Source organism: Chelonoidis abingdonii, chromosome 3 (genome assembly GCF_003597395.2).
Source record: "Chelonoidis abingdonii isolate Lonesome George chromosome 3, CheloAbing_2.0, whole genome shotgun sequence".
In the NCBI taxonomy this organism is placed as follows: domain Eukaryota; kingdom Metazoa; phylum Chordata; order Testudines; family Testudinidae; genus Chelonoidis; species Chelonoidis abingdonii.
The window spans coordinates 70665443-70681925 of NC_133771.1; the positions used below are offsets into that span (position 1 = coordinate 70665443).

The window sequence follows — 16483 nt, forward strand, 5'->3', positions numbered from 1 at the left end:
GGGGGGGGGGGGCCCTACCTGACAACAGGAGCTGCCTAGAAAAAGGCTCACATACCAATAGCTTTAAGATTCATACAGTCATAGAAATGTAGGGCTGGAAGGGACCTTGAGCAGTCATCTAGTTCAGACCCTGTGCTCTGAGGCAGGACCAAGTATACCTAGACCATCCCTAACCTACTCTTAAAACCTCCAAACCAGAGATTCCAAAACATCCCTTGGAAGCCTATTCCAGAACTTAACTATCATTATAGTTAGAAAGTTTTTTCTAATATCTGACTCAGGGGTCAGCAACCTTTCAGAAGTGATGCGCCGAGTCTTCATTTATTCACTCTAATTTAAGGTTTCATGTGCCAATAATACATTAACGTTTTTAGAAGGTCTCTTTCTATAATATAACTAAATTATTGTTGTCTGTAAAGTAAATAAGGTTTTTAAGATGTTTAAGAAGCTTCACTTAAAATTAAATTAAAATGCAGAGCCCCCGAGACCGGTGGCCAGGACCTGGGCAGTGTGAGTGCTGCTGAAAATCAGCTCGTGTGCCGCCTTTGGCACGTGTGCCATAGGTTGCCTAACCCAATCTAACCTAAATCTTCCTTGCTGCAGATTAAGCCAATTACTTCTTGTACTACCTTCAATGGACAGGGAGAAAAATTGATCATGGTCCTCTTTATAACAGCCCTTAACCTATTTGAAGACTTGTTATCAGGTCCCCTCTCAGCCATCTTTTCTCAAGACTAAACATGCTCAGTTTTTTTTAACCATTCTCACAGGTCAGGTTTTCTAAGCCGTTTATCATTTTCATTGCTCCCATTTAGATTCTCTCCAATTTGTCCACACCTTTCGTAAAGTGTAGTGCTCAGAACTGGATATGGTACTACAGTTGAAACTTCACCAATGTCAAGCAGACCAGGACAATTACCTCCTGTGTCTTACATACAATACTCCTATTAACATGATATTGGTCTTTCACAAGTACATCACATATTCAAATTTGTGATCCACTATAACCTCCAGATCCTTTTTATCAGTTATTTTCCATTTTGCATTTGATTTTTCATTCCTAAGTGTAGTACTTTGCACTTGTCTTTATTGAATGTCATCTTGTTAATTTCAGAAAAGTTCTCATTTATATTAAAGTCATTTTGAATTTGAATCCTGTCCTCCAAAGTGCTTGCAACCCCTCCCAGCTTGGTGTTATCCATAAATTTTAATAAGTACACCATCCATTCCATTATCCAAGTCATTAAATGAAAATATTGAATGGTACCAGACTCAGGACAGATCCCTGCGGCACTTCACTAGATACATCATCACAGTTTGACATTGAACCATTGATGACTACTCTTTGAATTCAGTCTTTCAACCAGTTATGCACCTACCTTAAAGTAATTTAATATAGACCACATTTCCCTAGTTTGCTTATGAGAATGCAATTTGGGACTGTGTCAAAAGCCATATTAACTTTTTTAGAGAAGACTGACCTCAGCATTCTTGATGTCATCCATTATTAGTTCTCTTTTTCTACTAAGTAATCCCGTGTCTATCGCTGGCTCCTCTATAGAACCTCTTCTTATTGCCTTCTGTATCCTGCTAGCTGTCATTTGTTTTGTGCCTTAGCCTTTCTGATTTTGTTCCTACATGCTTGAGCTATTCTTTTGTACTCATCCTTAGCCATTTGTCCATGTTTCCACTTTCTGTAGGATTCCCTTCTGATTTTCAGGTCAGTAAAATGCTCCTGATGGAGTCATAGTGATCTCTTACTATTTTTCCTCTCTCTCTTTTGCATCAGGATAGTTGTGCCTTTAATACTGTCTTTTTGAGAAACAAACAGCTCTCCTGAACTTTTTGCTCTTAGATTTTTCTTCTCATGGGATTTTATCTGCCAGTCCTCTGAGTTTGTTAAAGTCTGCTCTTTTGAAGTCCACTGTCCTTAATCTGCTGCTTTCACTCCTTCACTTCTGTAGAATCATGAAATCTATCATTTCATGATCACTTACATTCAAATAACCTTCACATTTACAACCAATTCCACCATGTTAGTCAGAATCAAGTCTAAAACGGTTGTCCCCCTTCCTCTGCTTTCTGAAACAAAAAGCTGTCCCCAGTACATTCCAAGAATTTCATGGACATTTTGTGTTTTGCTGTATTACTTCTGATGTCTGGATAGTTACTGCCCCCATTACTACCAGGTCTTGTATTTTGGATATTTCTGGTATTTGTTCCAGAAATGCCTCATTTATCTTCTCCTCCTGATTTGGTGGTCTATAGTAGACTTCTACCATGGTGTTGCCCCTGTTTTTTCTCCTTTTATCTTTTCCCAGAGGCTTTCAACAGGTCTGCAACACCTCTTCCCTTTTTCCCTGCCTGTCTTTTCAGAACAAGCTATACACTTCCATACCAATACTCCAGTCATGAGATTTATTGCACAAGTCTTATTTAGCTTATGTACTAATACGTCTAGTTTTTCCTATTTATTCCCCATACTCCTTGCATTGTAGATTGTGTGAAGGGTGAGAAGAAGCTACTGCTAGGTGAAAAGAGGGGCAGAGAGACCTTTTCTCTTCGTGTTTCCTATGAGTTCGTTTCAAGCAAGTCCAAGGAGGGTTTTAAAGGCGCGGGGCGGGGGGGTTTGAACTATATCCTAACAATTAATATAAAGCCATCTGAGCTGTTCCAGGATAGCCTGATGTGATGATGCTTCTTTGTGCATGAGAGCAATTGGGCAGCAGCATTCTGTATATATGCCGGAGTCCAGAGAGCTAGTACTTGGGGAAGCCATCAAGAACAACATTTCAATAAAAAGGTGAATATGACTATATTCTAGTTGTATGGTGCCAACAGTGTGCTAGACATTTTGATTAAGGATTTAGCAGAGCTGGAGTTGAGACAGTAGCATGCATAGGAAATATTGCTGAGGCAGTGATAAGCAGATTTACAGACACAGGAGATGTGGGAGGAGAAGGAGAGTTCAGAAACAAGAATGATGCCAAAGTTGTGGACAGTGGAGGCAAGTGGGAGATCTGGGTCAATAGGGAAGATATAACTCTATTTAGAGATGTTCCCCTTTGCCAAAATAAGCACTTCTGTCTTTGAGACATTTAGCTGAAGAAAGCTGAGAAGTCGGAAACTCCCTTTGCCTACTGAAGGCAGAGAAAGTCGAAAGAAAACTCATTGAAGGTGTTGAAGAATGCTGGTCATCATTTTTTGACTTTTTGATGTTTCGACAAAAATTTTCTCAGAAGATTTTTGCTGTTTTTTGACGAACTTGGCTGGTCAAAAAAAAATTCAGAAATTCAAAATTTCAGCAACCAAAAAATGATGAAAAAGTATTTTTTCTTGCATTTTTCAACCAGCTATAATACTGAAAGATGCAGCTGCTTTGCATAGTTAGTGTCACTCAGTGTAAAAGCTACAAGTTGGGACAAGATGACCACAAGGGAGAAAGTAGACAGAAAAGAGCTGAGGCGGAGCACGGAATTATGTGGGATAGCACAGAGAATGGCTTGGCACAGAAAGGGATGATCACCAAGTACAGAGAGAAAGAGCAGGTTGATTTGAAGGTGCAGAATCATGAAGAGGGAACCAGAGACTACTGGATAACATTGGAGGTGATCTATGAAAGGATGGAACAGTCCACAGTGTGAAGTTAAGGAAAAACCTTAATTAACAGAAAAGAAGAAACAATTAACTACTCAGACGAGGGCTGTTTCCATGTCATAGCAAAATTCAGAATAAAAAAGGTCATGGATATTGCGGTGGCAGACAGGCTTGAAAGGAGGGAGGAAATTTACTGTACTTTGCTGAGAAAGTGAAGGTTAGAAACAGAATGGTAGGAAAAAGTCAAGCTCTAAAGAGATTTTAAGAAACTGGAGCTGGGCCCGTGACTCTTTTTTCCCCCATCTGAAAACAACAATACACAATTAAATAATACGGAAGTGGACAGCAGCAGATTTTAAGTAAAGTGCCAGATGCAAAGTGAATATTGCCAGTGGTGGTTATGTAGGAACAACTATAAGAGAAGGACGTGTGTGATTGGGGAATGGTGGGGAGCAAAAGAACAGGTGGTTTCTTAACAGATAATTGTTCACTGGAAAGGAACAGAAAAGTGTTTGAGAAAATGGAAGCACTGAGGCTGAGAAGAAGGAGAAGCATCTCAAATGTAACTACAGAATGATCAATGCAGGGGATATAATAAACAGAATGTGGAAAGGAAAGGGGTATGCTGGTGATAACAAAAGGTCAGTGCAAAGAGGGTCAAAAGGGGAACCAACATGCAATATTCATCTACTTTAGTTCTCAGAAGTCCACTTCTCGTGGAAATTATTGTTAGCCCATCATATAGTGGAATACTCAGAATTTACGATAGCAAGGTTTTTAGTTAATTTGATGTCTCACTCCAGAACTCTTTGTAAGATCTACTCCAATTAAAAAATGGAAAACATTCTTTGGATTTTAGACCTCTATCGAGTTTTATAAAATTGAAATAAGATCAGATAATTCTTCATATTTGCATTCAGATTATAATATTCTGATATACTGCCCTTATATACACAAGAAACTTGTGAAATTATTTGCCAGAATGTTAAACCACTATACCAGATTGCTTGGCAATGGTGTATGTCTTTGAAATATGCAGATGCTTTTCTTAACAGAGATAAGAATTATAGTAGATTCTGATATCTGTTATATCAGAACAAAAAGCAGAAATACATCCAATCAGTATAATATTTCATTTGCAGAAATATTTTTTTAAAAAAAGACAAAATTCATTTCTCAGTTTGAAAGTTTAAAATACAGTATTAAATCTCTTTGGAGAAATACAAAGTCTTAAAAGTGTTGCAATGGTGTTTAGCATCAATAAATCCAAATTCCTGATGCTAAACATTAGCAGACAAATTAAAGAATAATAAGTATATGTATAATACATGGCAGAGCTACTATATGTGAAATATCTGTTGGACATTGTTTTAATATATCCCTTACACAACCTTCGTAGGGGGAAAGGCAAAAATCTAAAGTCAGTCTATCCACTGAGATCCTGTCAATGTATTTATTTTAAAACTCCAAAGCCATTTTACATAATTTTCCAAGCACAGATGCAGTCTGCACTGTTAGGGAGACAGAGGTAGCTAAAAATAAAGATTCCTAATTATAGCAAGCACATTCAGATATTCACAAAGAGAAATAAAAAACAAAAACAAATAAACAAAAATGTTGAAAGGGTTTCCTAAAATGCAGGTGTGAAAATTACACAGTTGGATCTGAAATAGATTTTATAGTATTCCCTAATCAACTGCTTCTGTTCATCACTTTTTAGTGGGTAAACATGATTTTCTCAGAAAGAATAAATACATGATTGCCAGAGATAAGGCTTATACTGGATCAGGCAATATCTAATAAAATTTAGCCCTGATCTGTACAATTAGGACAAAGCCTTAAATCTGTATGTCTAGTTATGTTAACAGCTCAACATAAACCTAAATAAACTATATTGTATTAAATAGTATAGTTGAGGGTAAATAGGGTTAAATTGAATAGTAATTCAATAGTGAATTAGTTATTTTATCTGCAATATGAATCTGCCTAATTTGATCAGAAAAGCCTACAATGGGAGAAGGATTGGGCCCAAGGGTTGGATATTCATAAAGCCCTTGCATAATACACAAACATGATCAAATGTTGTCCAACCTCAGATTGCTAATTGAACTATTTTTATGTGCATCAAAGGCAACTTCAGAAGTTCTCTCAACAAGAAACTGTTTTATAAGTAATTCTAACCATTCCATAGACAGCTCCAACCTGGCTTCTGTGATCAGTTACAAACACACACATTTCCAGTAAGACAGAATTACTATTGTTGAGATAAGGACTTCCACCCAGAACCTATCTGCACCTTTTACATCAGTACAGTGCCAGTCTATGAATAGAACAGAAGTAGAGAACAATATTAACAAGATAGAGGGTTCGACCCTACTAAATCCTAACGTCTTAACTTTATATTAATAACATAATGCTATTGCTGCCTATTCTTGCACATTTGCACAATTGCTTTTGAGTACAAGGGCCTGGCATGCATTTCTACTATCAATAGGAAAACAAGAGAAGCCTTGTTATGATTAAAAGGGTCTATTTCCCTCAGCTTTCTGTCTTCTGTGTCCATCTGCACAGCTGCTTTGAACTTGGCCAAATACCAGGTTTAGGGTCACTTGCAAGTACACATTTTAAATCAGCAGCAAACTGTACAAATTCTCTGGCACAGAAAGGAAAATATCCAAGTTTTCACGTAGATGATTGATAAATGATTTTGTATGACATTCATCATTTCAGATAGTCTGAACTATTTGGGAAGCTGCAGCAAAACATCTTTATAGACATGTACTGCTTCATGAGGAGAATCAGATAAAGCCAATATAATCATGCACAAAGAAATGAAAAGAAACCACTGAGGACAAAAATGAATTTTGCAGATACATAGAAACCTCTGACTGAATTGCCAGAGAAAGGTCACTAAGTTTGTATTTAAAAAATACATTAATCTCTTTCTAAATATACAAAACTAAACCTAACTTTTTCTACAAGAAATTTGTGAAATGAGTGGCAGCGAGTGGATGAAAAAGACCTGTAGAGTCAGGAATGAAGAGAAATTTGTAAAATTCTCAGGTTATATTCAGAGAATATAAAGATTGGTCTGGTTTTCCACTTGCTTTTGAATATTATCACACACCTCTATTCAATAAGAGGAGAAAGCAACCGAGTACTCAGTCTCTAGAATATAAACCTTTCAGCACTGAAATTTTCAGTTCTATTATAGTTTACAAGCATTTGTCATTAAGTCTACCTTATAGTCAAAAGGATAAAAGAAGGAAATAATTAAAAAAACCAAAACTATTTCATCCTTAAAATTTCAATAGCCAAATTAAAAAATTGGGAACACTGAAACAGAAAGATAGACTTACATTGGTTGAGACATGCCATCCTTTTAGTAAGGCATGAAAGCTCTTAATGGTGTCCTTTATGCAACTGAGCCAACATAATTAACTAAAGAACAACGGCTAAGATCAAAGGCTTCAACCAGCTTACTCTCTTACTAATAAAATCCTGATTCCATAGCATGATGTAAAGTATTTTTAATTTCATGTTTTTGAGATGTTACTGGTTAGCTGATGAGATAAATGCATAGGAGATAATCTCTCTTTACCTAGCCAACTTCCCTTCCCCCCCACCCCCCTCAGCAAGTAATCCCTGCTACAATCCCCAGTAATATGCTTGTTTTTGTCAATTCCATTTTAAAATGTTTTTATTCAAATTGTTCTGCCTTTTATTCCAAAGAATAATATATAATAAAGCAATGAGGTACCTGTATTTGGTGGTGGCTACAAAATTAATTTCAGCCTGAAGCAAATAAAAAATTAAACATTCATCTTTTTAAGCTATTTAAAGGTGTTTCATGCATTTCTTTTACAGTTAATTTAATAAACTCTTTCTGCTTAATAAACACCTCCAACACAATCAATGAGCCTTTTTCTTTCTTGAGAAGAAACGGGAAAACCTATGGCAAGCAGTTATTAAGTGTAATCTGCAAAGAATAATTAACTGCTCTCAACTAATTGTTATCGTTTTAACAGTTTGAGTACTCTAACATTATTAAATACCAAAAACACCACTCTGGTCCTGCACCTAAGTTTGCTAGATGAGAATATTAGTATCACCACTACACAGAGAACAACATGTTCCTTTAGGAAATGGTGAACAATAAAACTGAAAATAAGGGATACAAATAAAAAGGATAAAAATCCACCACCCTACATATAAGACTTTAAAAAAAAACCCTCTAAACAAATAATTATATCTTAAAGCATAGAAATACCTAAAAAGAAGAATTTTTCAGCTCTAGTTCACTGTCATACATTTCCCTAACTCTTCTGAAATATACTACCTATCATCAAAGCTGTGTAATATGTTCATGTAATCTCCTTTCATACAGGAGATAACACTCATCATAATTTTAGGAAAATGGGAAAAGCTATAGATTTCGTCTTCTCACACCATTTTACTAATCTTAAACCAAAGTATCGCAGTGAAACCTTTTCTCCTATCAAAAACTTAATACATACCTCATCCAGGGGTCTCCCCAATGTAGATTAGCTGATATATTTGAAACAAAATAATGTCCATTTACAACAAACCCAGTTGGCTACTTGTAATTGTAAATCTGAAGGTTTATTATGATACACGCATGAAGCTTAAAAACACCTGACTGGGTTTTTTTCTTTTTTTCCCAGGTTTTAGGTTTAAAAAAACCCAACAATACTGAATATTCAAATAATATTTAATACTCAAGGTTTACTGACATCCTCGCTGAACATGTTTGCATACTCAATTACAAGTTGACTTTTATTTCAGTTAAAATCTCAATAGTAGAGGATTATCTTTTTTTGGCAGGGGGGAGGTGGAGGGAGAAGTATAGAAAAAAATCAATAAGAATGTTATCCATTGTAAATTATCAATGAGTTAGGATTAGAGAAGAAATTCTCAATGTCAGATAAAGTCCTGTGGGAACCTAAGGGGTTGATTTCTCTGAGAGCTTCAGAATTACAGAAGAATAAAGCTATATTAACCATAAGACCACAAGTCCTTAGCACCTACAGGGCTCCTTCTTGTCAGGAACTGGATTTGTCCTTTCTATTCAATACACATCTATTAAGGGAAGTAATGAAACTGAGACAAAATTTTCCATTCAGTAAATGTTGTTCTATAACAAACTGTCTTTACCAATCTTAAGTTAGACTGCTGAGATAGTGTGAAAAACAGAAAAATAAGACAGCCAGCCATGAGGAAATTACTGAGCATCATTCAAAACAGACAAAAGACCATAATTAATATACATGTGTAAAGAAAATAAACTACAATACTCAAAAGACTTTTGGTAGCCTTTTAAGAAGCATGTAGCTTTCAGTAACATACTCATTTTACCGACATGCTATTCATGTATGTACACACAGTAAAACAAGCATTACATACATACAGAACACACAGATTCACAGTGTTACCATTTAAACCTCAAATTCATGAAAACACACTAAAAATAAGTAAAGGTCATTGTTTTGGTGTGCAGGGAGGACTGTCTCTAATAATTATTTAATTAAATTGCAATTTATTGGGACAGTCTCCTGCATTTTAATATTCCTGTTTTGTTCAAGGCACATAATTTGTTCTGCTAATAAGGGGCATTACTACTGTAATTTACAAGCTACTGCAAAGAAAGTTTATTGGTTTAACAGGTATTGTTTGAAGAGGGTTCTAATGCATTCCTCTACATTTGATGAGGAGAAATTTTTTTCAACAGGATGCGTGTGTCCCTTTGTAATATGACTGTAAACTCCTTGGGACACGGACAGCATCTTCCACTGTATTCTGTTCAGCACCAAGAATGTGCTTAACAAATAATCCATAGTATATTATTATACAGATGATTACATGTATTACTTAAGTGTGTTAGTAGGAGGTACACAGAGATAGAAAAAGAGAGAGGGTCAGTAAGCTATTTGTGATAGATACACACCTATACAGAGGGGTTTGTAGTACAGGGACAGAGAGGGTCAGCAAGCTATTTGTAATAGATACACAGGAAGGCTCAGCAAGCTATTTGTGACACACACACACAGACACACAGAGGGTCAGCAAGCTATTTGTGATAGACACACACACAGCCAGCCACACACAGAGGGTCAGCAAGCTATTTTGATAGACACATACACACACAGAGGGTCAGAAAGCTATTCGCAACAGTCAGACAGATACCTGAGCCCTAAAATACTAGAGTAACTGACCAGCGACCCTGGGAGGAACACAGCCCCTTGACCAGCACCGCAAAGAAGTTGATCTCGCATTGACCCTAGGGTAGTAGCCGGTATCTCTCCCCCACCTCGAGATGCGCTTCCAGGGCTGCCCTCCCAGACACACACTCGGGAGGGGACGGCTAGTTCCATGCTGAGCGCCCCTTCTGCTCTTCCTTACCCTTCACATCGCCCCGGCTCGGCTCCTGCTCCGGGGCGCTGCTCCTTCTCGCCTGCCTCTGCTCTTGCCAAGTGGCGCGGCGGCTCCTCCGCGAGACTGAGACGCGCTCCCACGCTTACTACAGCCACCCGCCCACCCCCCAGCGGGGAGCGCCCGGGCCGGGCCAGGGGCGCCGGGGACAGGGGGGGAGGCGGCGCTGGGAGCAGGGGAAGGACTGCAGGCGGGTTCAGGCAGCGCGCCGGGCGCTGCTCTCCATGTGCTGCTCCTGCCCCTGACTGGGAGGAAGCCGCCCCCACTCCTCCTCCGCCGCCGCCGCCGCCGCCGCTGCTGCTGCGCGCCCGGCCCCGGCTGAGTGTATGCGTCCTCGCCTCTCCTCGCGCCCCCCTCTTTCTCTCGGGTCCCATTTATGAAGCTCCGTCCCCATCACGTGTTAATGTGCCTTTGTCCTGGCCCTGGCAGCGGCGGAGACACGGCAACAGTAACTAGCAGGGAAGGGGGCAAAGCGCAGCAGCAAACTTCATTCACACGCCTGGAGAGGCAGGGAGGGATGGTCGCCGCCCTGGGGAAACGAGGCTGGAGGGGGGAAGCTGCTCCGTGCATTGGTGTGCTGGAGGGAAGAGGGTGACCGGGGAGTGCTCTGTGCAGGGGGTTGCTGGAGGAAAGATGAGGCTGTTCTGTGCATGAGGGTGCAGGGGGAGGAGGGGGAACAGGGGCTGCTCTGTGCATTGGGGTGCTGGGGAAGGGGGGACTGTTCTGTGCATGGGACAGGAGGGGGAACGGGGACTGTTATGTGCATCGGGGTGTTGGAGGAGAAAGTGGAAGGTTAGGCTGTTCTGTGCATTGGAGTGCTGGGGGAGGAGAGGGAGGGGGGGCTGTTCTGTGCATTGGGGTGCTGGGGAGGCGGGGCTGCTCTGTGCACTGAGATGCTGGGAGAGCAAGGGGGAAGTTGCGCTGCCCTGGGTATGAAAGCGTTAGATGGAGGAGATGATTAAGATCTCCGTTTCCAAGGTCAACCTTGTCCCCACTTCCCCTCTCCTGAAGGGACTGTGTCCTGGGCAAGACTCCCTCCCTGCCCCGCCGCCTTCTGCTCCTTTCCAGCAACCTAGCAACGTCTTCCCTGCCTTTGCACACAGCCGTCCCCATTCATCCCGTTATGGGCTTTAAATTATTAATGATTATTATCATCACCGTCTTGCTGTTGTCTTCTGCGGAGTGACAGCAGCTGGGGTGGGACAGAAGGGCATGGTCTGGACCCACAGCCAGCCAGGGGTGGGGGTGGAATAACGCCTTTCCCAACCCCCAGGGGGCAGCAGATCTCTCCTTCCTCACAGAGGAAGGGGAGAAGTGTTGCCCTGCAGTGTTGCTGCTGCCCTTTCTGCCCCCGATCCAGCGGGGCACTGCCCGGCACGCAGTGTAATTCACACACGCACAAGCTCACCGACGGGCCACGTCTCCGCAAGCTGTTCTCGCTTGGTCCGGACCGGAATGGCGTCCCCCAAAGCCAGGTCACCCAGCCCTCCTCCGCCTTCTGTTATGTGACTGCAAAAACCACTGAGGAAGCATCCCGCCGAGCGCAGGCTGCTGTACCAGCGGGGAGAATTTAGGGGACATGCTAATTAGCTGGTTACAATAACAGCAGCCCTCTGCTTGCTTCCCATATGCACAGATCAAACCTTGATTGGGCTTTACATTTATCATAGTTATGGCTTAAAACGCGTTCACACACGAGGCTGATGAGCAAGAGCTGAATGATTTTTTTTTTAACTATGTCTCTTGGGCTCCACTTGTTCAGCAACCATGACCACAAACCTATCTGCAAATCAAGGCTGCAACCTCTCCCTGTCCATTGGGAAGGCACTTGTCACTGTAGTATCTAGGCTCCAAACTCTGGCTTATTACATGTGACTCCCCTCCCACCCCAATCATTTCTGTAGGTCAGGGATTGCACCTTCTAGGTTTGCACAGAAACCAGCACAATAAATAATAAATTATAGTAATCAAATAATAATGTCAGCTACAATTAAGGGAATCCCTGATCTCTGAGCGCTAAAATGTCAGCCAGGACTCAAAGACAGAAGACAAGCCTGAAAAGTTGGAACTTATTTTAAATACAATTAACTGAAAAACAAATCTATATCTCACCCCCAGTACCTATCTCTATAGCAGTAGAAAGATGTGATTGTTCCCACATGTATGAATAAAAATAATATAATTTACATAGTGTCTTAAAATATCAGCCGGCCAATCCAAAGAACACACCTGTGAAGAAGCTCCCCATTTTTCAGATAGAGAAACCGAGGCAGAGAGGATAACACATGACTCTTCAAAAGTGACTAGAGATTTGCAGGAAACTAAGTTTTTGGCTGCTAAACTTGAGACACTTCAAAGTGGCCTGATTTTCAGAAAGTGCTGAGTACCTTCCTTCCAAAAACCAGCCCTCTTTAATGTGCCTCAAGTTGGGCATTCTGAGGTTCTCCAAATCACTAGTCACTTTTCAAAATGTGTCTGTCCAAGACCACAGAGCAAGCCAGTGTCAGAATCAGAACAGGATTAGCATTTAAGACTTTCTGGCTCCCAGCCCCATGAAAAGCCTGCTAAACCATGACTTACTGCATCTATTTCTTGTCCACGGGACTATTTCTGATTATAACTAATAATTACATTCACAAGAAAGAGGCACAGTATTATAAAAGTAGCATTGTTACTCTAAAGGAAAAAAGAGGAGGGAGGGCTAACTCATTTGTGCCCAACAAGCGTTTCTGAGGAAAGACAGTCTATTTGCTTATTCTGAAATACTAATGTGAGGAAAGGAATCTTGTTAAACACCCCAGTAAATCAGAGCAGGTTTCTCTGTGGCTTTACATTTCAGAAATAACTAACTTGTCTTTCTACAGGAATTTAACATTTTTATTTGATTCCTTTTCTAAGAGATATTTGTGGTTTAGGGTTTTAATTTAAACTGGTTGGATTATACTTACCTTCCGAAAGCATTGAGGGCCATATCTCATCTCCTAAGGTAAATCACATTCAGTAGATGTTAATAGACAAGAACCAGCCCACAGAGAGAATTTAAGGGCATATGTTATGTCAACTGCTTATTCCTCCTTCATGTTCACAGCATGTTAAAGACCCCCAATCTGAACTGGGACTTACTCCAACTGCAGGGTAATTCTTCCTTCTGTCATTTCTAAACTCTACTAACAAGAGGAGATGTTTCAGTTTAGAAGTATGCTCTCATTGGCCATGTCTACACTAGGAATTATTTTCTTAAAATCTCTCAATGTGGTTACCACCAGCTTAGTTCATTAGTGGTACCAATAGCAACAACCTTATAGCAGAACAGACATTGGTAGCCAATGTTAAGCACCATGCTGCATAAACCAGTGGTTCTCAACCTTTTCCATACTGAGACCTCCCATCATCCTTTCCCAGGACCCCTTTCTCATTAGTAACATGGTGAAAGCTGGGTGGTTACGATCCCGTGACACCTGGTCCCAGCAGAACACTTCTTGGTCCCAATTAGAGAACCTATGGTGTAGACCTTCTCTGAGTAAGGTTAGATGACAAAGAGCTTAAAATGGTGGATAACTAGAGCCTTGTCTTAACTAGCACTTTCCTCATTGCCATCATTGGTGTTAAAACCAATAGTATCAATGGTGAGACATTTTAGAGAAAAAAACCTAGTGTAGACACAGACATGGAAGGGAGTGGCAGCTACTTTGTCCCTCCAGATGTTTACAATACATTCCTAGGGACAGTATCTCTCTCACACGCTTGCTCCTAGTCCTAATACTGGGTCTCCAACTGGAATTTTATACATTTCTTCATGAATCATGCCAATCTGCCCCTCACACAGCACTTCTTACCTCTGGTGGGAACAAGCAAGCTGAGACTAAATTCTTTCCACATCACAAAACTCCACCAATAGTTTCTGTCACAGTCATCGTTTTTTCACTGAAATTTGGTATCTATGGCTCCAGCTGAAAACTAAATTCTGCCCATTTCTTTATGAATTTTGCTATCCCAAAGGTCAAGTGTTTATCTATTTAGATTGATTAGATGCATCTACCTAGTACTCTAGATGCCGTATTTAATAAAAACATATACAAGAATTAGGTTAGGTAAATCAGTAGTCACAAAGGGAATCTCCATCCTAAATAAAATTCTGTCCCTGCGAACTCTGAAGGTCAGCAGATATGAGATCCATAAGACTAAGAGGGGGAAGGAGTTCCAAAAATTAGACCTCCTACTCTTAAAATTCCTTTGGCTAGCCCTTGCCTCCTAAACCAGACAGCTGTTAGCTTGAGCACCTTGGCCATAGCAAAACACAGGAAAAGAGGCACTTTTAAGGTAACTAGAATCTTTGGATAGTCTATATTTTCTCAGCAATTGATCAAACAGACAAGGATGGTCTTGTGGTCTAGACACAAGACTGGGACTGACGCTATCTGAATTCGGTTCTGGGCTTTGCCCCAGACTTTGTGTCTGACCTTGGGGAAGAAGTTATAGACTTATTTTCAGAGGTGTTGAGAAGCCAGGATTCTTGCGGACTTCAAAGGGAGCTCCACATACTCAGCGTTGCTGACAATCAGGCCATTAACCAATCTGTGCCTCAGTTCCCCATCTGTAAAATGAGGATAATAATGCTTCCTTTCTGAAATCCTTAGTTTGTTTTGTCTACTTAAAATGTAAGCTCCTCAGCAATGGAACTGTCTCTTACTAATAGTTTGTATAGCATATAGCACAATGGGACAATCTTGCATAGGGCCTCAAGGCACTAAAATATAATAACAATAAAAACTCAATCAAAACTGTTATTGTCCAGAAATAGCTTTACTGCTATCAAGTAAATAACACCCTCCCACCCCCCTTGAAAGGACAGAATACCTGCATCTGGATTGGTTATCCAGAAACTCCCCTGATTATCTATCTGCACATTTATCCAAATGTTTTTGAAATATTTATGGTTAAATTTTGTAGTGGCCACAAAAAAACAGTAAATAAAGGATCGTTAAATTGTACATGTAATGCTATTTTCTCCTTTCCTTTAACTGCTACATTAATTTAATCCTTGTGAATGATTCTGGATTGACAGCTCTGACAACTGATAGTTACTAGCCACCTAATTGGTATAGGCACTGAAAGTTCCCCCACATCACCCCAACCCATCAGTATGCCTCAGTCCTGATCTGTGGGTGAGACAGCAATTTAGTCTGCATATGTAGTCCATTCTTGGCCTCTCAACTCAGATGGCCAATCAGGATGTTAATTATGCTGGTGATTTTTATCATGTGAATATATGTCTACTAGGGCAAGACTGAGACCGCCAACTCATTTCACATAGGAGAACAAACAGCTATCGTATGTTAATGACTTTCAGTAACTACTGACCTGAACCAAATTAAAACCAGTGATGCCAGCATTAAAGCCTCTATCCCATCATTAACAAACCCCTGAAGCTATCCAGTCTCCCCAAATGTCTTTCTCTCCAGTTTCTTCCTGCTTTGTCCTTTTAGATTGGAGTTGATTGATGATTAACCAATTTAGCCACTGTTCTATGCAATTTAGGTTATGCACTCTGTGAAAATAAGAAGATGAGAGAGCCATGCAGGACAGTTACCACAGAATATTTTAAGCAAAATCTTAATATATTCCTGACAGGAGTGTTAATAACCATACTGGATGGAATGTATTAATCTTCTGCTTTATTGATATTTTCAGATGTTTTGACTGTTCTGCTGTGGGTGGTACTGCAGGGTGCTAACAAGGTTCGTCTTTGGGTTCTGAGGGAAGTGATATTGTGCCTTGGCACCTTCCTTTCCCCCATCTCCCACCAAAGGTTGCAGAAAAGAGAAGAGCTGGTAGAGTGGTGAGAGGCTGGGATGGAGGAACCCCACTTTTAAATTCAGAAGTTTGCCAAGGTTATGGAACTAGGAATAGCTTAATTGAAGTCTTTCTTTATCACAGGCTTGCTGATGCTTACGGAAGACCTCTTAGACATGGTCTTGTGGGGCACAGTCCACACTCCCCTCCCTCTTCCTTTCTGATTCTCTCTTTGATGCTCAAGTCTCAGCTCAAACACACTGGAAAAAAAATACTGTGTTTAGTATGAAATAGTGACACAGTGATCCCATTCTGAGCATTACATTCTGGTTTCAGCAGCTCTAATTGGCTCTAGGCTTTGAACCTTTTCGCATTGTCAGCTTGCTAAATGTGCCTTGGTATAGACTCATCACAAGTCTAAGGGCAGTAGTCTCATGAGTTAAAGCTCACAATTTTGGAGTAGCTTGTCCTCCAAGGTTTGAATCTTTGAGCAGACTACTTCAGTTCTAGCTATGAGTTCATGAGCTGCTCCATTAATGATGCATGCAGCTTAGAGCACTTCATGCAGCATTTTTGTATGTTCCTCGGGAGCTAAAGGTTGGTTAGGACAAACAAGGTTTCTTTTCACTCAACCGTCAGAAAA

The 16483-nt window shown here is 40.4% G+C and overlaps 1 protein-coding gene across 3 annotated transcripts in view; it reads right to left on the reverse strand.

Moving 5' to 3' along the window:
* The window catches only part of CNR1 (cannabinoid receptor 1), a 24638-nt gene extending 14516 nt beyond the window's left edge, over positions 1 to 10122 (reverse strand). For 2 of the 3 annotated variants that reach the window (XM_032771863.2, XM_032771861.2), the window contains exon 1: positions 10018 to 10122. The gene's annotated coding sequence lies outside the window, so the exon portion shown is untranslated. Of the gene's footprint in view, positions 1 to 8114; positions 8202 to 10017 lie in introns of those variants that run through there. The other variant, XM_032771864.1, reaches the window with a different exon arrangement.
* Positions 10123 to 16483: the final 6361 nt, after the last annotated feature.